Source organism: Protopterus annectens, chromosome 5.part1 (genome assembly GCF_019279795.1).
Source record: "Protopterus annectens isolate FY-2018-M chromosome 5.part1, PAN1.0, whole genome shotgun sequence".
NCBI classification, from domain to species: Eukaryota; Metazoa; Chordata; order Ceratodontiformes; family Protopteridae; genus Protopterus; species Protopterus annectens.
Window position 1 is genome coordinate 383,168,217 of NC_056736.1, and position 25,060 is coordinate 383,193,276.

The following is a 25,060-nucleotide window of genomic DNA, read 5'->3' on the forward strand; positions in this document are numbered from 1 at the left end:
CTAGCACATGAAACATACATGTGCTCTTTGATACACCTTCCTGATTGTATTAAATTATATTCCTTGTACAATGCAGAACAGTTGATAGAGGGCATTTTACATTTATTGTTTTGAACATTTTTCCAGTAAACAATGAAACAAAATGCGTTCACCAATGACAAAACTGCCCAATTCTGAACATTTCCATCATAAAAGTCTACTCAAACTTCTACAGTCCACCAGTATCAGTAAACATGCACAATCTCTGAAGAAGTAAAAGTCATCTAAATAATTCCACATTAAAGAGATCTGTAACTAATGAAGAGGTTGCTGCTAGCAAACAACTTTATTTTTCATTGTTTCATGTACAAATAAAGTGTCTGTTGCCCTTGAGGAATGAATTGCTAGTAATATTGCAATAGGGAATGGATGGCAAACTGATAACAGATTCATAGTTAGTAGGTATCTTTGGCAAAAAGGACTGCAACACCGACCCCCATTACAACACAGTACAGTATCAGCAATGCATCTACATACTGTGGGAGTAGAACTCACAGCCTTCTGCATCAAAAGCAAGTACACTACCTGTTGTGCTATTAACAATGCATGCAGACTCAGCATAAGCAGCACTTTTGTTCCCCTGCAGCTCTCAGCTTCTAGTAAAACCTACTTGACACTCAGCTGTATCTCTGAACTTTGCAGCACAAGAAATCTGGGAAATGCCAAAATTTATTGGGGGGGACAAAAGTCCAAAAACCAGGGACACATTTTAAACATTGCTTGTATAATGTTGGAAAGTTGCTAGAATAAAATGCTGTGTTACCACCATACATTTTGCTGCCAAGTCTTGAACCCAGGACTCAGTGCAAAACAGTCACAGCAACATACCACTATGCCAAATCAGCTGTTTTGTGAAAGAGAGGAAGACTGAAACTTAAATGGCTACCATTTAGTGAATTCCGCTCTCACCAGAGCTGTCAACCTCTTAGCACAAAAGACCTGAACAAAGCCAATAATGGGGGAATACAGCCCCTAAACATATTCAGTGAATTCAGTTCTCACCATAGCTCTCAACCTCTTTGCAAAAAACACCTGGATAAAGCCAGTAATGTGAGAATACAGGCCCCAAACATTTTTAGTGAGTTTGGATCTCACCATAGCTTTCAACCTTAGCACAAAAAACCTGGACAAAACCAATAATGGGGGAATAGAGTCCCAACAATAGGGCCAAATTTCAAATATCCATCTTATAAACTTAGAAAATTACTAGAATAAAAGGTTTTGCGTTACCATGTACTTTCTGAAGAATATGAAGACTGAAATTGAAATGCCTGTCATTTTTATTTATTTAACATTTGTTAACCAGGAAAGTCTGACTTGGAACAAAAGGCAATTTTCAGCATGTGCCCAGGGAGAAACACTCCAGACGCATGTCCTTGTAAGATGGGAGGACACCAGAGCACCCAGAGGAAACCCACACAAACACAGGGAGGACATGTAGACTCCACACAGAAGGCACCCCAGTCAAGAATCAAACCAGAGAACCTGTAGCTGTCAGGCAACAATGCTACCACTGCCCATGTAAGGAAACAAAAATACAGAAACTACAGATTTTATGAGGAACAGAACAGAACAAATATGAGGCAAAAATCTGCACTTTTTTTTTACAAATGGTGGTGGGTAGGGAATTCAGGCTCTTGCCACCTGCACCCAAGGTACAGGGTTCAAGCCCACCACCATGTGTCCTGAGTTCTCTCTAGCCACCAGTATATAGCAACTGGGGCATTTTGCACACATGCACACACATACACACACACACCTAACCTACCTGTCCTCTAACTAGCTCCCTACTGTGACCATACAGAAAGAAACACACACACACCTAACCTACCTGTCCTCTAACTAGTTCCGTACTGTGACCATACAGGAAGACACACACACACACACACACACACACACACACACACACACACACATGCACCTGAGACAACTCATCCCTCTGCATGTAGCTACACATATACTAACATCAACATATCTCCCATGGCTACCTGTCCAATAGACTCCCTAACAATTACCTCTAAATTGATTTTACCCACTAGAAGTAATGAGCAAACTAAGTTACACAGTAGAACAGTCTGCATAAATGCCATACCACATGCATTTCCACGGGAGAGCCCATGGCTAATTAGTGCTGACTGCTCCCCAAAATGCTTCATAAGCATATCACTCAGGCAAGAAAATGCTTACCATGATGACAGTCCCATATAATATGCTTCCACAAGACATCACACTGCTCTTGCTGTCTTCTCCAAGATGCAGATGTAGCTGTCAAAAACATCTGGATAGATTGGGGTTAAAAAAGCCTATGGAGACGCTTCCAAGTGAATAATTTCCATTTCAGGAAAGAACCGAGTGTAAAGGAGGAGTTTATTTTATTAGCAAGTTGTTTGTTTGCAATATCTTTATCAGTCTTCTGTCTGCAGACATGCTGGAAGCCTGGTATGTGACTATATTGAGCCTCAAACAGGATTTTAGATAGGTGAGAAACATTAAACCTGAACAGGTGATCTGACTTAAAAGTGGTTTCTACCAACTGTAACAAGTGAGATTAATAATAGTTTTATTCCCATTTAAAGGAAATGTATATCTTAAAACAGAGCTAAGCTACTAGTAGTATATATAAGGTGATTTCCTAGAATGACATATTCCAGAGCAATGCCTGAAAAAAGATAAGAGGTTGAAGTTGGAATATAGCTGTCAAGTAAAAGCAAGTTATTTAGCATATCAGATTTCAATAAAAGGTTTGTCAGTTTATTCTGAATTGTGGATGAGCACAAAAGGGTAGGCACATACAGACCAAAGCAAGTCAATAGTCAAATTAGTGAAATATTGCACCTATTCTTGTGTTACTGGCATGAAATCCAGATGCTGTAGCAAATACAAGCAAGAAAGATGACCTGTGATCTAATTGTTTTATGGAAAAAGTTGAGAGTGTGACATTTGAGGAAACATCCTGCTCTATATTTTAACTGATTTGTAGGTAGATGAGCTTGCTAGAGTTTTCCTACAAGCTAGAGAATGGAGGCCTGATGAGCTATTGACAGGCTCAGCAACCATATAGTGAATGTACTACGGTAGTATTTGTTCCCCTACCTCAAAGTTAAAAATCGAGTGACTGTCCAATGTCTCCGGTCACAAACTCAATCTTTTGAATGAACTCCGGTGTAAGCAAGGCAAAGCAAAGCAGGCAAGCCAGAAAAATAAGATCTTGTTGTTTAGCACCATAGAAAGTAACCATTACCATCCAAAGCACTGTGCTAGTAGTAGTACTGATTGTTTCTCACTCTCTTTCTTGGGAAGAGAGCAAGAACCAATCAGTAGCCATACAGCTGTCCACATCACGTACATGACTGCAGATGTAGCAGTCCGACCCCCCTTCTATTTTACTGTGCGGTTAGACCGCATAGTCTTCTGGGCACTGATGCCTTCTTCTTTCCTTAATTTTTCAATTTAGAGAGAATAATTAAAAAAAAAACCAAAAAAAAAAAACCCGGAACTCGCTGAGCATGCGCAGTCTGCTTTCTGGGTCTGTGTGAATCAGTCGGACTCACTTAGAGATGCAACCACCAGCCAGTAGTTAATTATTATTTAAATAATAATTAAATTTATAAATATATTTTTTAAAAACTTTTCTTTTCAACTGGGGGGGCTGCAGTCCTGCAGTCCGATGGCATGAGCTGCTACTGTAGAAATGCGATCCTGAACAACTCCGGGAACTTTTCTCCCAAGTGTAGATGCCGAACGTCTCTATTTCTTTGAAGGATTACTTTATTTTTTTTGGTACCTGATTTATGTGGTGCTAGTGTTCTCCAGGAAGAGTTAATTTTATACATATATTGGTAAGAATAGCACCTTTCTGCTCATTGCTATTGTGAAATGGCATTAAAAAGCTTTTTTCTATTTTTGTTACTCAAAGCTCTGTTTGTCTGCTGCAAGTTTTGCTTTCTCTATCTCTTTCTGTGTGCAGTTTGCTACTTGGATGGGGAGCAGTACTAACTGGTCTTCGTGCTGATTCTGTGCTTCCCCTTGGAGTCATTTGTTGTTTTAAGGGCTTGGGCATTATTTATACTCACAGAGCTAATTATAATTACCTGCTTAAAGCATTGCTTTATCTCTTTCTGTGCTCACAGTGCTACTTGTTTGGGGTGCATTACTAACTAATGTTGATGTTGATGCTGTGCTTCCTTTCATTTGCTGTTTTAATGGCTTGGCCATTATTTATACTAACACAAATGATTATAAACCTTTTTATCTCCAAAGTTTGCAACACTTCTTCCCTTAATTTGATGTAAAAAGGGTAATGCTGCAGCACAGTCCACCCGAAAAATGCAGTAACTAACCTGGTTCCCCACTAGAGCAGGGCATACATATTATCCGGGCCCACTTAACACATTACTTGCTCCCTTTAAGCTGTAACTGTCAGAGAGGTTGGCAAGCCTTTGTAGTGTACATGTAATTATTTGAGAGGGTAGGGGTAGTAGTAGCAAATATATACATGTTTTCTTAGTCTTATGCCATCTTCAGCAGAGCTGTACAAATTCCTTATGTGAGCACTTAATTGATGTATCATTATAAGGCAGATAAGACATTTGTGAAGTTCCACTTCAAAATGGTGAACATGCAGTGCACCTGTTCAGGTCCCACTCTCCTCTATTTAAAAGTAACTGTACTGAGGATATAAGTGAACCCTCATACCATTAAACAGGGAATTCAGAGTCCTGATGGGGGTACATGCAGTTGTGCTGGGTTCTACAAGCTGTTAGGGAATGTTATCAGTAGTTTCCGATGGTGCATAGAACCGGAATTCACTGAAACCGGGACAGCATCGCCAGTGCTGCAACTACCATTACTAGTATGGTTAAAGTGGGGATTCCGGTGAAAGGAAAAACCTTCATAAAACAGTCTTTGATAGAAATACAATACAAGTTGCAGAAATCAAGGACCCAGCTTATTATTTAGTAAAAATTTTATTAAGTAGAGTGAGCATTCTTTTTATTTTAATTATTTACAAAAGTTTACCTCTGCAGTATGTAGAACGAGTGCACTTTAGTTAATACAAATGAACATTTTACAAAATGCTAAGATGCTTTCTGCATTTTGTTGTCTTTTATTTTTTCTTATGTTGATCATGTGATAATCATTGTACAAATTTTGTTTTGTGTTTGTGGTGTGTGCTAATGATTAGGATAGTAAGGAGCTCAGTATTATCTTTGGGGGTGGCTTAGCCCCCCCCCCCCCCCGGATGACTACTGCTCTTTTCCTTTAGTGTAAAAATACATATGATTAATTTTTCTTTACTAGCAGTTCCTGTAATTCCTTAATTACATCTGCTGTAGGTGATTGTAAATTGTCACTACAGATTCTATAAGCATAGTAAATAGGAAAACATGGAAGACATTTAGCTTTGAAAATTTTAATGATGCATTTATAGCTCCCAACTTTCCATCTCTGAAATGAGGAACACTAGCCCTCATAATGTGGAAGAAATGAGCAAAATGTGAAACACTTACTAACAGCTTTCTAACAATTTCGTCTAGGAACTTCATAGGATGGTTAAAATAGGCTGGTTCTTTTAAAGAATGAATAGTATTCTTTTCTATTTATCATGGATTTCAGTTAAAATAATCCTAACACTGAATGTGTGACAGAGCTTTTTGATGTGGAACTTTGAGGAACATGAATTTTTTAAGACCCCAAATGAGGTATGTTCCTCGTCATGAGGTACACTTGACAGGTATGAACCCATTAATTTTTATGTGTTTATTCTAGTGGAGCAAAGCCTGCACTTGTTATTTAGAGTATGTTGGTACTTAAACTTTATGTACTATTGGCAGACAATCATATTTTTGTCTTTTGTGAACCCATTTTGTAGTGTTGATTGATTTAAGGATTTGTATTGCGTGATAGTATGAAATATCACGATAGGGAGCTAACATGAGCAGACTAATTCTCAAGAATGTGCGCATTTTCCCATTGTAGTATATACACAGACATGGTATATAACAGGTCTTTATAACTGCTGGCTTCTTTGGCCACTAGGGTACCATTAGACATCTCCACAGACCAAGAACCACAATGAAGGCAAGGAGCAAGCAACACCAGGAACCGAGAACCAGAATTTATTGAAAACCTTAGCGCTTTCGTCAGATTATATCCACAGACTTCTTCAGAGGTATTAAAATCAACAACATCACTTCACCTTTTAAATATCCCTCCAAAAACAGTCATGTGACATAATTAATTAACAATTAAAGGAAAATCCACCTAAAAAAATATATGTATATACATCTTCTTCTGGCTTTTCCCGGTTAGGGGTCGCCACAGCAGATCATCTGTCCTCTCATGATTGGCAGTGGAGTTTTACGGTGTTGAGTTGCCAGCCCGGTGCCCAACCTTCCACAGAAGGCACACACATGCACACACTCACACCTAGGGCCAATTTAGAGTGTCCAATTCACCTACTGCATGTCTTTGGGATGTGGGAGGAAACCGGAGCACCCAGAGGAAACCCACGCGACCACAGGGAGGACATGCAGCCTCTGCACAGAAGGCACCCCAGCTGAAAATCGAACCAGAGAACCTCTTGCTGTGAGGCAGCAATGCTAACCGCTGCACCACCACGGCCACCCATATGTATATACATAATAATATTTATATATTGTTTTATATAGTGCTTTTATATGCATTGTATTTTTGTATATACATATTTCTTTTAGGTGGGATCTAGAGATAGCATCCAGCTTGTAGCATCTTGGACAAGTATTCAGTGAAGACCAGGCAGCTGCTGCACAGTTATTGTCCATGGCTGCATTGTTGAAAAGTTTGGTCTATAGGCACTATAAGACAAAGACTTAACTTACTTTCCACGACAGAATTTGATGCAGGCCATCAACCAACTAGCTAGGTTAAACATTATGACACTTTGTGACTTAAGCTTTTTGTTAATAAAAGATATGAACAGCTGAACATCATGTTTGTTCTATCAGTGTATAAATTAAGATATCTGTGACGTCATGCGGTGCAGTAAAGGTTTTATGCTGTTCAAATAATTAGCGGAAAATACTGGAGGTTGAACTGACCAATTCTGGTTAGTTTCATTCGCTACCTTTGACATAAAAAAACTTACTGGAACACAAGATATGGGGATTGCACAGTTAAGACTTGTAACTCTGTTTTAACTGATGAAATTGCAACTAGAAAAAGGCTATGTTATTTAAACTGGATCATTTGGGAGAAAAGTAAGTTTTTTCCAATTCAAATTACAAATACCACAGAAAAAAAGGAGTCTGAAGGCTTTAGAAGAAAAGTACCATTCGGAAAATTCTTGCAACTTTTCAGAGAGAATAAAGACCTAGAACATGAGCTTTAATGAAAGTTCTAAATAGGAATAATTTTACCCTTGACAAAAGATTGAGTGAAGACTGAATCAAAAATTCAAGATCGGCCCAAGAATGATATGATAGTAGAGTAGAGCAATGTAATGTTCTGGACTATTAAATAAAGCTGTAATGGAGAAAAGAGCCCTCTTGCCGTTTTCTCTTGTTGGGCTTTTTATCCAGAAGTACAAATCTGGACTACACTGAAAGGATTAGGCAAGATCTCAAAAGTAGCCAGTAATATGTAAGGATTGGAGTCTTGGATGGGGCAGTAGGATCATCAAGAGTCAAAGTGAGAGGGAGAGACTAAGAAGTAAGACTTGTCTTGCTCAAAATAGGGATGTAATAACTATTCTAGAAATGTCTCTTTTGACTTTCTGAATTTAGAAATCAGAGGAGAGCACAGACATGTCCCTGAGGTGACCATGCTACGTGAGATCATCCCTGGGATGCTCTTCATGAAGAAGGAATTAGGAGAAAAGAAGTTGCAGCATTTGATGTTGGACAGGGAATATGAGAAGTTAAAGCTGAGTTTCCTGCAGTGATAGAACTGCTGCAATACTAATGACATTTGTGCTACTTGTCAGCATTAGCGAGCAAATGAACCTGTCTAATGGAAAAAGATGGCTTACCCAACAATGTCATTTGCAGTCAGAAAATGGTTGCATGACATTTCTTATTCCCATACTTTCGTAGGCTCTTGACAAAGGGGAGTGGGCTTTCCCTTGCTTGTTAATTTACTGCTGTTTTACTGGTATAGATGGCTATTTCATCTTGTATTTCTGAGGTTGGTGTAATGGTTAAGGTGTTTACCTGATAGACACAAGGTACAGGGTTTAATTCTTACCTCTGGGATGGGAAATTTGGCTAGGCTCAAAATGGCCCACCAGAGCAGATAGCCTAGTACTATCATGTGAACCTGCGTGCTTATACTTTTGTAAATAATGGAATTTGTATTGCTTCATATAGCCACATATTAAGATCATCCTTGCCCTAATGCCATCCTTAGTTCACTCAAGGCACAGCATCAAAATTCAGCAGCTTGTTGTTTTTTTTGGTTTTGTTTTGTTTGTTTCCTGCAATTTTTCTTTATTTCTCAACCTGTCCCAGAAATTGGTGGTAAAGCCAAATGTAACTGGAAAATGGTAAATACAGTTGCTTGATTAACCCTGATTTGTGTACTTCCACAAAGAGGCTTGATACTCAAATGCATATCATTATTTGGTGACTTCATTACCTGGTCATTTCTCAGCAAACCAGATATTTTATGAGGACAGACCTAAAATACGAGGCAAAGATCTTTACATTCTGCATAAATCTGTGCAGTTTAGAGCTATACCAGCAGTGTATGCTTGGGGTCATTGTTGTGTTGAAAGGTGAAATTCGTCTTCATCTTCAGCTTTCTAGCAGACACCTGAAGGTTTTGGGCCAAAAGTGACTGGTATTTGGAACTGTTCATAATTCCCTCCACCTTGATTAAAGCCCCAGTTCCCAGCTGAAGAAAAGCAACCCCAAAGCATGATACTGCCACCACCATGCTTCACCGTGGGGATGTTTTTCTTTTGGTGATACGAAGTGTTGTTTTTGCACCAAATGCACCTTTTGGAATTGTGGCCAAAAAGTTCAACCTTGGTCTCATTAGATACTTTTGGGAGACTTGATATATTGTTTTGCAAATTTTAGCCAGGCCTGGATGTTTTCCTGTGTAAGAAAAGGCTTCTGTCTTGTAACCCTACCCCACAGTCCAGATATCTTGAGAATATGGGAGAATGTTGTCACATGTAGTACACAACCAGTACTTGCCAAAAATTCCTGCAGCTCCATCAGTGGTGCTGTAGGTTTCTTGGCAGCCTCCCTAATCAGTTTTCATCTTGTCTTTTCATCAATTTTGGAAGGGCGTCCAGTTCTTTGCAACGTCAATGTTGTCTCATATTTTCTCCACTTTTTTGATGACTGTCTTCACTGTGTTCCATGGTATATCCAATGCTGTGAAATTTTTTTTTGTATCTTTCTCCTGACTGATACCTTTCAAAAATGAGATCCTTTTGATGCTTTGTAAGCTGTCTGCGAACCATGGCTTTTGCTGTAGCAGGCAAATGAGTAAATGTCAGGAAAATCCGACTAGGACAGCTAAACTTTATTTGGGGTTAATCAGAGTCTCATTAATTGATGGCAGGTGTGTACCCAAGAAGACTGAATGCTGTAATTAAATCAAAAGGTGCTTCAACAAAGTATTAGTTTAAGGGTGTGCACACTTGTGCAACCAGCTTATTGTACGTTTTTATTTTTTATATTTTTTCCCCTAACACATTTGTTTATTTTTCAACTGAATTGTACAGGTTACAGGTCACTTAAAGGTAGGAACAGTTTTGAAATGATTTATTGTGGACTCATTTTTTTTATATCACAAAAACCTGGCATTTTAACAGGGGCGTGTACACATTTTATATCTACTGTAGGTATTTTATACATATATATATATATATATATATATATATATATATATATATATATATATATATATATATGGATTCACTTTATAACCTCGAAATGCTGAAATATCGAATTTCAGTATCTCAAGACTATAAAACCGAATCCACAAAACACAGACAAACAAAAACCGTGAAACCACATAACCGAAAACACCGCACACACTACACTAAACATACAACACAACACCCACATCACAACATAAACAAAAAAACAACACACATACACAACACACACACACATAAGCAGGTGGGGCAAGCCCCTGCTCCCCATGTGGGCTGCGCCACACCCCTACTTATATATACTAACTCCGAGATCGCACAAGCACAACACAAAAGCTCACTCACACACGCACATTCTCCAACCCCTCACACACACTCTAACTCCCACTCAAAATCCTTACAAAACACTCACTTACCTGACATAACACCTACATCCAAACACGGCACCGCGCACCAACAAAACACAAACCCGGACATTATGTAGCGCAACTTCATAACCGCGAATTCGACATATTTTTGACATACGTCAAATTCGCGATTATGAACGTTCGCTATTTTTAACATTCGTCTTTATAGCTTCGAGATACTGAAATTCGACATTTCAGTATTTCGATGTTATAAAGTGAACCAATATATATATATATATATATATATATATATATATATATATATATATATACACACACACACACACACACATATATATATATATATATATATATATATATATATATATATATGTGTGTGTGTGTATGTGTGTGTTTGCCTGGGACACAAGGATCTCAGAATGCACACTTTTTTGAGCTCAGATACATCACTGCTTTAAGAAATGGGTAGATAGAACATGAGGAAAAAAATATCCAAAGAAAACCAAAAGCAATAGTCACACCTTGAAGAGTTCAAAACTTGACAACAATGGTGAGTTCTGTCTTACCACCAATTAAGCAGAACCAAATGACCCAATAATGTTGCAGGACTAAGAACATATTGAGGAAATAAGCATTAGAACACCACAAATACCTATATCCTTATTCCAGGCATGTAACCATGACAGGGTATAGTATGGCAAAGCTTGCTAAGAGTGCATAAAGTGGCTTCATCCATTACTTAAAGTGAATGGTGTTCTATACCCAGTACTCTAACTCACAGTACTTGTTTCATGCTGCTAGTACAAAGTATTGTACTGGTACTCTCCTGCACTTGTTTATTTCAGGTGCTGATAGCACTAAAGTGTAATATTATTCCTTTATGTTTGACTGAAATGATTTAGATATTTACTGGGCCTGATTAAGCTCACTATACCCTTCAGTATTAGATGTGTGAGGCAGGTGATAAGTCATATAGAAAATGTAGTACATAGGTAGAGAAAAACATAAAACTAATCTGGTAACTAAATGTGTTTTAGACCACATGCTAAACATTGATACTGCAGGCCATTGTGCAAAGATCTTTTGTTTTAAGTTGTAAGTAAGTATTTTGAGAAGAAGATACCTGTGTCTTGCTTAGAATATGCAGTGACTCTGCAGACTTGCCTGAAGGGGCCATTTATAATTTGTGATATTGCAAATGTTGGGGGTGGGGGTGGAGTTGACTAAACAGTAGGATTTTGGATGCAAGACCATTGAGAACTACCGCCATCATACAGAATTTTATATTCATGAGGCCAGCACAGAAATGGAAAGGGGACAGTTTAACCAATAGGGATGACTGCAAGTAGGGGCATAGAAAACAGGCCTAGAAGTAAAGAGAATTTATTGGCAAAGGAACCAAGGTTCTGGGAGCAAATAAATAGGGAGGGGAAAGCCATAGAGTAGGATGAGGCCAAGCAGAAGTCTGATCTGCGGGTTGCCGATTGCCTTCTCTGTCAGGGATTGAAAACAGAGTATAGGCAAAGAGCAAGAGGTAAGGGTGTGTTGACTTTATATTTGAATCTAAATCAGGAGCTGCAGTTAAAATGGATAATTTGTAGGCCATATATAAAAACTGCACAAGAACTACAAGAATCAATCATAAGAGGTTAGAAAAGACAGGGAAATGAGAATGGAAAGGCAATGTACACAAAGGAACAATGGGGGATATTTGTATGTCTCAAAAGTATTCTCCAAATTCAAGAAGTTTTCAGGTTTTTGCAAGGAAGCATGTGAGGTATTTTTATACACCAAGTAGACTTAAATTAATTTTTCCACAGCTGACAGTAATAGTTGGAGATGTGATAGGAAAGAAAGGGGTGCTTCAGGAGTGCTATCCAGATGCCAGATTTTAAAAATTCCTTACAGGTGCTTTTCAAAAATGTTGGTGAGCAAATTATTTTAACTAAGATTTTTTTTTTCTTTTCAACTGGGATACAGAAACTGTATTGCTTAAACACAATAAGGCCCTACAATGTTTAAAGCTGGTGACTGCCAAAAAATGCTAGAAAATGGAAATCAAAATTGAAACTAACTGTAACAGAATTTTTGAATGTTGTAAAGGAGATTGCAGGTGGAATCTTAAGAACAGTGAAGGAGCAAACTACATAGAAATGAATGGAATCCATGTGAACAACACAGAGAGAACAATTTTTAGCAGGAGGAGAGAAATTTCAGGTAAGGTAGGGCTTGAGCAATCTTTGCAATGTTACATTAAATAATTTTAAGAAAGAAAACACACCTGCATATTGCATGAAAGGGAAAATCTTTGTAATAGTTTTTCTCTTTTAAGACTGTATGTGTACCCATGTCAATATGTATTGTGTGAAGTTTATAAAGGTGCTAAAGAAGTTCTTTAAACAATAAACATGGCATCTTGATTGAATTTCATTTGACATAGGCAAACTTACATTTATATAAATGAAAACAAACTATATTGACATATTTTCAGAAGCAAACATTGCACAGCACATATAATCTTATACATAGTCATTGTCAATTGAACATTACATAGTGCTTTCAATTCCTATAATCCCATAAACCTCATTCCTACTGCAGTTTTTTTCTGTGTAAGTGGCTCCTATCCTTTTCTGAAGGACTGACTTCCAGTTCTATTATCTCTGTTACAACATTCAGTTTTCTAACATGGTTGGTTTAGACTTTTATTTCCATTTTCTGGTAAATCCGTTTTGGCAGCCAATGGAATTAAACTCCGCAAAGCCTTATGCCTAGGCAATTCAGATCTTGTATCACATGTCAAAAATAATTTCCTTAGTTACACCAATTTGCTCACCCAGTATTTCTGACAGAATAGTCTGTAGGGAAGTTTTTAAGTTAATTACACTCCCAAAAACTTGCTAGTCTGTGACATCAATAGGACTTGTTGGCAGGACAGATTTGTTCCCCAGAGATTCCCCCATCTGTGGAATAGTCTCCCTCTCCACGTCAAGTAGAGTACCTCATTAACCCTTTTTTATGTGCAACCTGGATAACTGGATGGAGAACAGAAAATACACTGCTGGAATTCTACCCGTGTCCCTGCTGGACAGGGGCATTGGGTGCTGACTTGTCTAAACATGGGCTATACTCTTGGCTAGGCTTATAAGGGCCACATGGCCAATAGCCTAGTAACTTCCTATGAGCCTATGAACTACACCCCATACTACTAATAGATGGAAACAGTTCCTAAATGTTTAATCCCATGCCTAGGTCCCTTCAAATTGTCTATGGAATGATCCCAGTTACTCTCAGAATGGATAATATTTATATCATTATCAAGCATGAGATGGGTAGGCCAGTCTAACACCAAATGGGATAGGTTAATTCAAGTGCCAAAAGTGAAATTGGGTAGGCTTAAAGTGGTCTGCAAGGGCAGCTAGCATGATACTTGCCTATGAATCTAGATTACCTGATTAATAATTGTGACAGGGAATCCCAAATGTTAAGAGTACTGCAGCAGTGAAGGCAAGGACCATTATAGTAAGATTTTACACAACTGTACTTTCTTATAAAAATGGTCCTGAGGGTTCCAGGAGAGGTGAGTGAGTTAATGGGAAAGGCTCAACTGACTCTACCAAGATCTTAATTTTGCACTGAGCCCCTGTTTCTTCAAGATTTCAGAAACTATTTTTATTATATCCCTTATTTTCTTTCCCATGTAGTTTGGAAACCCCATATCTCTCATACAGACTTGCTGTTTACTCTTTCTGCTGTAACAAGTGGACAGTTAAATATGTTTTTTGGCCTTTGGAAGACCTCTCTCATCATGTCAGTCTAACAGTGGTGGCTCTTTTCACTGGTTCCTAATAATTTGGAAAGATTTAATAAGCAAACCTTTAATTCACATCTGTAATGCAGCTCACTATCAAACTTTTATTTCTTGGCATTTGTTTACTGGGATACTTTTCTGGGCCTTGAAGAGCCCATTTTTCAGAGGAGGCCCAGGGAAAAAGGTTCCACAAGAAACAATAACAATATGTAATTCACACAGCTTGGACATTTACAAATGCTTCCTAAAATAGTTTTAACATACAAATATAAGTAAAGGCAAAGCAATAGGAGCAAAATCAAATCTAAGTATAAAATAAAGTATCCAAACTAGTATATATACATAACAATGCAATTAAAGAGAAAACAATAGGCACAGATTCAGTCTAAATACAATACAATATTACATGTATGAATAACAGTAAATTATATTGAAAATCCAAAAAGAGAAAAGTGTTAATCAGACATCGGAATTAATAGAGGCAGGGAGTAGAGTAGGGGGTATATTAATCCTAAGATTAAGAGTGAATGCAAAAGTAGTAATGCCAAGAGATGGGAAAAGAGACAGGAAAAGAGTCAGGGGGTAATTGGCAGTTGTAGTTAAGAGATTGACAGAAAAAAAATGTTTTCCTCTTGGAAAGTAGCTTTAATTTTTTTTTTCATCCTCTCCTCCATGTAATACTTTAGGCAAAGGTATTTACCTTGCTTGTTTACAGGTTCTAATTTCTACCACTAGCCTGTGCTTGGATATTATGGATCATGTTTTTCAGAGTCTGAATGCATATTATCTTTTCCTTCACAGTTGTGTATAAACTAGCAGTAGAAATGTGGTTTCTCATGCTGTGAATTTGAGAACATTATAGTATTATTAAATAAAGAGTCGGTATGCCTGCATGATCAAGTCATCTGCTCAGCATGATGCCTATTAAATCAGTTTTCCCTTCCCGAGCAGTAAGCCACGGTCATTGTTATTCATCAGAAGGAAAGTGACCTACTGTTGCACTGATTGGTTCTGGAGGCTGTGCCTTTTGCTTTCTTGGTTCTTCCTGCTCCGTTTGCCCTACGGGCTCACTCTGCTCCCCTACCCTGCCCCCAATTCCCACCCGCTCCCACTACTCCTACATTTATTTTCACCTAACTCCTCCCCTTCTTTCTCAGCCAATGTGATCACAACACATCCCTCCCACCAAGTCAGTGACTCCTCCCCAACCTACCCCATAGCATCCTGTTCTTACTGCTATACCCTTCACTCTCTCACTCTCTAACATACTCTCATTTCTTGTTTCTTCCCACTGCCTTACCTTACACCAGTCAACCATGTCCCCACATCTAACACCATTCCTTCTCACCTCCTGTTTAACCATATTGTTCCTAATTCCTCTATTCGATGCTACCTCATATTCATCCTACAAACTCCCTTCCTCCTTCCTAGCCCCCCCACTCCACCACTCATCTCTATCTCCACACATTCAAATTTCACTTTCACTACATATCCCCCTCTCTTCTTCTTCTTCTTCTTCTTTCAGCTTTTCCCGGTTATGGGTTGCCACAGCAGATCACCTGTTAGCTCTATTTCAACCAAATAGACTCCATTACTTTAAACTAAAACGTATTTTCTGTTCATTCAAATGTCACTCACCCAAATCACTTTCTAACCTCCCACAATCAACTAAGCCCAAACTACAGCTACTGTTCACCTCCTCTTACTGCCTTTCCCTAGCAGGAGATATTCACCCCAACCCTGGACCTAAAACTAATACCAACCCCATTCCCCCTATCACAACTAATACCACCAATCCCACTCCTCCTATCTCATCCAATATTACTAACCAAAGATTCCAAAAACGTCTTACTATAAACGCCCAGAGTTTAAAAAACAAAACAGCCCTCTTCCATGCTTGGCTATACCATACCCTGCCAGACATAGTAACAATCTCTGAGACTTAGCTAAAACCCCAGATTTTCAGCTCTGAAATCCTACCCCCAGGTTCTCAGGCTCTTAGATGTGATCGCCCGAACAAAAAAAGGTGGAGGAGTAGCCTTAATTTACTCAAACCTGCACTCCATCTCTCCTTACCAAAGCCCCATTCCTCAATTCAATAATGCAGAATTAGTCATAGGGATACTCAAACTGAATAACTTTAAAAGCATTTGTCTTATGGCCCTTTATATCCCCCCTGGTAACAACACTACCACCCTAGAAGACATTCTTCTATGGGCTTCAACTAATATTATGCTCGAGGCTTACATATTAGGTGATGTGAACATCGACTGGAACAAAATCAATGGCACCAATCCATCTGCATCTATTAATCTTTTTAATTTCACTCAACTAACTAACCAGACCCAATAAAAACAACCCTCCAGGTTCTACTCTGGACTGGATCCTAGCCTCCCACCCAAATCAGATCTTACACTCAGGTACCTTACCAGACACCATGAGTGACCATTACCCTGCCTTTATCCATCGAGAAACCCACTCGAAACCTCACCCTCACCAATATATCCATACTCACAATCTCACTAACTTTAATCCTTCAAGTTTCTCTAATACCCTCAAACTAACAAACTGGAATAATCTAAAAAAACTTTCCCTAGATGACATTGTAGACTTTTTCAATGCAACCTTCTTAGATATGCTAAATTCCCATGCCCCACCTAGAACTAAATGAATAAAATCCAACCCTGCCCCCTGGCTATCTAAGGATGCTAAAACACTTACTCAACAAAGAGACAAGAGCTGGAAACTATATCATCAAAACAAACTCCCTGAAACACTTCTTAAATGTAAAAATCTCCATAACCTAACCAAAAAACATATCATAAGAGATAAAAAGTCTTACTACACCAAACCCCAGACCAATCACTCCAAAACCCCTAAACAATTCTGGACCTCTATCAACTCTCTACTAAATCCTGATACAAAAAGCAACCCTTGTCCTGACACCAGTAAAACTGACACTGAATTGGCCACCCTATTCAACTCCTTCTTTACCAACTCCAAAGCTGAACTCACCAAGACCTTCCCCAATCACAACTCCTCCTCTCTCCTCAAACCCACATCCCCCACATCTTCCCAACCTCCCATTCCTAACTCCCCCCCACATTTCATCTAAACCCCATCTCCACATCCTACATAAAAAAACTTCTCTTTAGACTTAAGCCATGCTCCCCAGCCCCAGACAATATTCCCTTTCTCCATCTAAAGCTTGCCGCTGATGACATTGCCATCCCCATCAGCATTCTCATCAATAGATCCATACAGGAGTCTTATGTCCCCAAACTGTGGTGTGCAGCCTTTATTCCTCCCCTCCATAGAGGAGATAAAAATAATACCATCTCTAACTTCCGTCCAATTGTCATTCTCTCCCCAATCTCAAAAATACTTGAGAAATGCGTCCACCTCCAGCTCATGTCTTACCTTACCGATAATCACCTCCTCACCCCAACACACCATGGTTTTCATCCTGGACATAGTACAATAACTGCTCTTCTCTCTTTCTTAGACTTAGTAAATCATGCCCGTGATTCTGGAGAAATTGTATCCACTATCCTTCTAGATCTTTCCAAAGCATTCAACACTATTTCCCATACCCACCTTTTAAATAATCTTTCTAACCTTAATCTCTCACAGAACACCCTATTATAGTTCAACAGCTACCTTTCTAATAGATCCCAAGCTGTAAAATGGCAAACTGGCACCTCAGCCTTCCTATACCCACCCCTACTAGAGTTCCCCAGGGATCCATACTCGGCCCAATGCTGTTCAATGTATTTATTAATGATTTTCATGCTGCCATTCCTAATACTAAAATAGTGCAATACGGAGACGACTCAACATTAGTTTGCTCTGCTCCTAATCTCCCTGACCTCCTAGCAAAAACTTAATTGGCCTTTTCAACTACTGAAAACTGGATCCTTCAAAATCATCTCTCCCTAAATGCTAATGAATCCAAAATTCTTTTTTTCTCCCCGTCAAAAACCCACCACCTTGACAAACAATCTTTCAGTATCTTCAACCATACTAACTCTGCTATAGAAATTTTCCCTTCTGCTAAACTACTTGGAGTAACCATAGATAAACACCTAAAATTTGACACACATATTCAGCTAAATATTTAAAAAACTCACCAGAAACTTGGCATGTTGTATAGACACTCCCAATTCCTCTCTTCTTCTACCAGACAAACTTTTGCCACTACCTACTTACTACCTTCTCTTCTATATGGTGCTCCCCTACTTACCTACTTATCCTCTTCCATCTCTTCAAAACTAGAAACATGTTACAACAAAATCGCTAAATTTGCAACAAAAGCAAATTACTCCTCCCACCACTGCACATCTCTCCATCTGCTAAAGTGGCTAGAACTTCCCAATCAACAAAACTTCCTTCAACTCACTAGTGCCCACAAACTAATTTTCAAACCAACTTTATGCCCTGCTTTAGCAAATATCTTACCCTTTTACACCCCCCACAGAGCCCTGAGATCTGCACACCAGAATCTCCTCTCTGTATACAAACCTAAATGTCCTGCTGGTCACCTTTTCCTATCTTCTTTCTTAGCCAAAGGATGGAACTCCCTCCTTTCTTCTCTTAGACTCTCTGAAAACTATGAATACTTTAAAACGCAGCTTCATTCCTACCTTGCACAGCATTGGAAATGTAACTGTATTCTCCCTACTTAACCTGCTTAGACTCTTCTATGTATGCTTCCTCGTATAACTTCTCTACATATTCCTCCACCCCAGGCTGTTCTCCTAAACAGCTACCTCTCTAGATATTCCTCCACCCCAGACTGTTCTCCTAAACAGCTACCTCACTCTAAATCTAAAGACCTCCTAAACATCTGCCTCCCTCTAAGTCAACTGTAATGCTAAACAATTAATATTGCATTTCTACCTTAAATGTATATAATGTAAATACTGTATATAGTCCTTGATCTCATCCCCTCTTACTGAGAACAATTAATCTTTACTAACTACCTACATTAGCCGATGCTGTTTAGCTATGACAATCACACCTTCCATGTGTGAGCTCCACTTTTACTATTGTTCAACTGCCTCTCTATGAATACTCCAGAAACTATAATCTATGCTCTACTAACGGTGTACTTCTCACCTTTATCTCTTCCATTTCTGTTAAACTTAAATATACTACAACCTTCAAATTTTTAACCTTCAACTAATAACTGTTTTCACTATAATTGTGAACTCTTATTAACTAAGTAAATGCTATTCTCTTGCCTCTATCAATTTAATTGTTGCACAAATAGTTCTCTAAACAACTTTGTAAATATGTTTAAGAATTGTCTTGCCATTATGCATTTGTACTTTTTCACATTACTTTGTATAATTTCATTTTTGTTTACTTGTATGTAATATGGAGTTTTCTCCCCGGGCCTCCACTGAAAACGGACTTTTTGAGCTCAGTGGACCTCCCCTGTAATCAAACTGGAAATAAATAAATAAATAACTGATGCACTTATACCTGTTTAGACATATGAATGATGCCTTATTTCCATAACTGAGCTATCTGTTCTAATCTTTGCTTGTAAGCAGTGCTGTTGCCAATGACAGTAGTTGTATACTTGATGCTGGCCTTTTCCTTCATGTTACTGATAGCTTGCCTTTTGAAAAATACATTTTTTTTTCTTTCTTCCTCACTGTTAGATGCTTCACCCCTTTCGTTTGATTCTCTCCATTCCCTTTGGGGTACTTGTGCATTGATGTTTGTGCATAATCACACTGGGTTTGTCACCAGATTTGCTTTGATGATCCTGTGCTGAAAGGCCTATCAAACTGGATCCCAGCTGTAACATCTAAAGCCATATGATAAAAAAATACAGCATACTAACATTTACATCTTGCACAAATTTACTACCTAGTTTTGTCATTTATGTGGGACAATAAAACTTTCAGTGCTGCTATTTCTGCGCACAAGTACAGGAGAAGTATGCGTGAAGACAGCAACTAAAACAGGATAATCTAGGATCGTGGATTTCCTTATACAGATGTGGCACAGTGCCACTTCATCAGCTCACAATAATGCTGAACATCTTTCATTTTGTTTCTATACAACTGTGTGTAGAGGGGCATACTTGTATAGCTCTTTATTACCATACAAAGTTTCCTGACATTTATTATGACACTAAAAATCAGATGATTTTCATAGGAAGTGGCTTGTCATGCAATTTTCATACATTTGCATCAGCAGAGGCATCATAGCTGCATATAATCCAGCAGAAATTGAAGAGGGTTGGTTCTCTTTATAGTCTCTATGTTTTAGTGGAATCTCGTGTTCCTTCTCTGAATGTGGACACGGAAAGCAGATGAGCATATGGCTACTTCATGATGGCATATTTTTATTTATTACATCATTGATCTGATTCTTTTGTGCTGATCAACTATACCACTATCTTTGTAGGACTAACAATAAAAGTTACATAACTAGTATGACTTTGAACTGGTGCAGTTAGACCATACGTTTTGTGTGTCTGTGTGTCTGTAATGGTGAACAAAGGAGCAGAGCTGGACTGGCACCAACCATGTTTATGGATCATTTGGTGTCAGTGCAGTGGGCTTGCTGCAACAACTGTTAGATTCCCTGCACTGACATCACCCACAGCTTGGTTCCCCCACATCTGTTGCGGCATTTTTATGGAGAGGTGGGCAAAGCACCACGATTCACTGGTACATTGTGTGTCTGTGTATGTTTTGCATAGCTGGTGTAAAAGAGAATGATGATGTAGCATAGCTGGGCTGAGACCATCTCTGTTATATGGAATGACTGTTAGGTGCCCTGAGCTGACATCAGCTTTTTGTATCAGTTTATTGTGGAGAGATGGGCAAAGCAACATGGTTCAGTGGAAAATTGTGGGTGTTTGTGTGTTTAGCCTTCGTGGTGTAACCGAGAATAATAGAGACCAGGTAAGCTGACAACAGTCCTGTTAGGGGAACACCTGGAGTCAGTGCAGTGAGCTTGCTCCAGCAGTTGGTTGCACCAAGCAGAGATCCTTGGGAGCGGTCGTTGCCCATAGTTATTACATAACGGTTTTATGAAGATGGGAGCAAATTCGCATAGTTTACTCATACATTATACAAGGGGGTATGTGTGTGTGTGTGTGTGTGTGTGTGTGTGTGTGTGTGTGTGTGTGTGTGTGTGTGTGTATGTGTGTGTAGTTTTTATGGTGTGACATACATACATGTAGAAGAGATAGGCTAACAATTGCCCTGGTGGTTTAACTTCTGATGTGAGTGCAGCATGCTTGGGGTAACAACTGTGGTCGCACTTAGCTTTTAGAGCATTAATTTTGTGAAGAGAAGGGTAAAGGCCCATAGATAGGCAGAGAGTATGTTTTTGCACATCAGTTTTGTGTGTCTTGTACATAAACTTTATTATGTGGAAATTTTTTTATTTTTGTTATCATACTTTTTTGGTTAACTGATATCGTTGCGTATATAATGTAATGCCATGGTGCTTTAATTTACATACACAGAATTGTGGTCAATTGATGACATTCTTTTTCCTCACTTTCTATGAAATATTATTGTGGTGGCATGTGTGATAGGGAGCTTGGCCATACAGTGTATGATGTAGAATATGTATTTTTGTATGTATGCTCATGAGTATCTGTCAAAGCTAAATACAGTATGGGCATGGGTGTGTACGTTGTGACTGTATAAATTGTTCTGTTATAGTATTAAATGTCAAATTGTGTGTGTGTGTGTGTGTGTGTGTGTGTGTGTGTGTGTGTGTGTGTGTGTGTGTGTGTGTGTGTGTGTGTGTGTGTCTGTGTAATGTACTTAATGTTAATTGCCATGGTGATTGATGCATTGGAATGGTGTTGACCGAACTGTTTGATACATGGTTTGACGTTGGGCATTACAACTGCAGTAATAGAGGCACATACTAGCTCATTCTTTGGTGATACATTAGTGTGGGTATGTGTGTAATGTGGGTCAGAACCACAGGAACACCATCTAGTGTTTGTAGCCTGATGTGAGCAGTACATCTTTTCTGGGTGAGTGGTCACAGCCTGAGAGGTCCTACATAGGGTCATAGCAGGGATTGCTGCATTATTTCTTTGCTTGTAGATGGCCTGTCACAGCTCAAGGATTTTATCCATTTATTGTTGGTAAGTCTGTCTGCTGTGATGCATGTAATGAACATGTGCCGAGTAAGTATTTTTTTGTAACATAGTATGTGTGGTAAAAAAAAAAAGCACAAGCTTGTTGCAAATGATGCTACTTTAGAAATTGATAAATGTTTAGATCTGATGCGACTGTGCTTTTGCGACTGTTGTGTAAACTAACCTTTTTTTTTTTTTTTATTTGACCTTGCCTGCCTGCAAAGTAATTGCTTGCTTTGCTTGTCCTACTTTCTTTAACCTCACAATTTTAAACCTCAAGATACAAAGCATTTACAGCACAATCACATAATGTCAAAATGTGTACTCAGCTATTATAAGTATTATCAGATAAACAGAGAGTGCTTAGGAGGAAGATACAGAAGGGCCAATAGGAAAACTTTTACTGCTAATAACTGCTGTGTGTGTTCCTACACACTTCACACTGTACACTGTGAAAACTTTCTCTCTCTGTTCCCTCCCATCAGTTGTAGTAGTTTAACCAGTGTTTGCCCAGACAGGACCCCTCAGGACCCCCAGGGACCCCACCAGTTTTTTAACTTTTAAGCAACTTTATCCCCATAAAGAGACAAAGGTAAATAAATCTACCCCAAACACCTGTACTTTGCAAAACACCTTGTAGGTAAATTAAGGTACTGAATTAAATCTCTTAACTACATTAATATCAACACAAAAATAAGAAACAAAAAGAAAGAAACAAAAAAGGAAACAATAAAAGAACTTAGGAGTTACCATTAAACCTGGCTTCCTCTAACCCCCCGGGAAAATCCCGTCTTGCTCCCCCCCTCCTCTTGGCCCCCTTCCTCCCTTCTTCCCCCCCTCCCTGCCCCCCCCCCCACCCCCCCATTCCCACCCCCATTATTACACCCATCATCACCACACCACCCCCCATCCCACCCATCCTCCCCCCACTCTCCCCCATCTCCCACCCCCTCCCACCCACCAACCCCACCCCCCAAACTCCACACCCACCCTTTCTCCTACATCCAGACCCCTACTACTACTACTAGCTATCCTTCTAGCCCCTATTCTCTGAAGCCAGCCTCTCACCAGAGAACAGCCCTCTCCCATGGACAAAACCTTCATTTTACTTCTCCCTCCTCTTTTTCCCTCTCTTTTTACCTCCTCCTAACAGCCCTATTAGCTTAACAGCCTAAGGGCTACCTCTCCTCCTTCTACCACTCCACCTCTCTTTTATCCCCCACTACCCACCCTCCTTATCCCCCCTTACTCTACCCTACTACTACCCACATCCCCAAAAGTACACACCACATTTAACAAAAAAGAGAAAGACATAATTAGAAATTAGAAATTACTAAATTAAAGATAAAAAAAAAACTAGAATGACGGGAAATCCCACATCCACCCAGGCAACATCACTCTAGCAGACCTACCCCTGACCTCCTGCACCTAGCAGACCACCCGGACTCTTCCCTTTTGTTGCTCCATCTTTTGTTTATCCATCTCAATAGTACATGCAGCAACAAAATGTTACAGCTTGATATCCACCGGACATAACTTAATGGACATAATGTGTTGGCTCAAAACTTGGCTCCATGTAGAAATTATCCCTCCTGGATATAACCTCATCATATGCGGATCAATCAAAAATCAGTGACAACCGACAGCATGTGAAAAAATGGTGAACCCCAAAAAGTCAACATCAAAACTGATTCACTGTTCACTGTCACTTCAAAAAAAAAAAAACTGATTGCTCTTAACCATTAAAGTTCCAAACAAAAAAAACAGAAAAAATAGTAAGTAACCTACCGCCAAAAAAAATAAAAAAAAAAAAAAAACCACAAAAAACTTGAAAATATGTTTATAATTATCTAATTATACATACAATACAAGGAGATAATGATTAGTCAGAATCTACTCCCCAATCATTCTTTTTCCCATCAAATTTTTCTGGTACAAAAAAATTGAAAAAATATTCTCAAGGAGAATTGGACATACACATATAAAACAATTATAATTAAATTGACTTTACACCTTAGGAACCAATCCAATGACCTTAGTGACCACCTTAATGACCTTAGTGACCACCTTGCCACCTACCTTCTCTTTTAAAAACACAAATTTCAAAAGCTACTCCCATAATAAATTTTAAATAGTAAGGTTTAATTCAAATCTTGTCTCCAACCTAGCTCTGATCCTAAAATTAATTCTTGGTAATTCCCTAAAACCCCTTTCCCTATCTTTAAAATCATTTAATACTACTACATTCCTCAAGATCTCTAAAACTAACACTAATACCAAGAAATCTAACAAAAAAAAACTAATATAAAAACCTCTAAAACAAAAAACTAAAAAAAAAAAAGAATGAACCACCAAAAAAAAAAAGAAAAAGAAAAACCCCCAAAATTTAGACCCAATCAAAAAGCTCCAGCTAACCAAAAAACAAAAAAAGCTGTTAAATCTGATAAAAAAAATCCATTTTCCAAAAAAATCCTAAAAAACCTCCTCAAAAACTCCTGAAAATTTCTGAAAAATAAGTCTACTACCCCTCATCCCTAATCCTAAAACAAAAACTACCAAAATAAAAATTTCTCTTTCCCAAAGAAAATCCTCAGCCATTTCCTTTTTTTTCACTGCCCCATCTCTCCCCCCCCTCCACCTAGCCCCTTCACTAACCCAACCTCCCTTTCACCTACCCTCAAACCTGACCTTTAACCTACAACCCACCTCCACCCTAAAACCCACCACCCTCCTTCCACTTTCTCAACCACCAAATAAAAACAATCAGCTCCTGCACCACTGATCCTCTGTGATCAAACTGATCAAAGCCTACCTCTCTGAAGCATCTTCTCCTCTATCTCCCTCTTTCA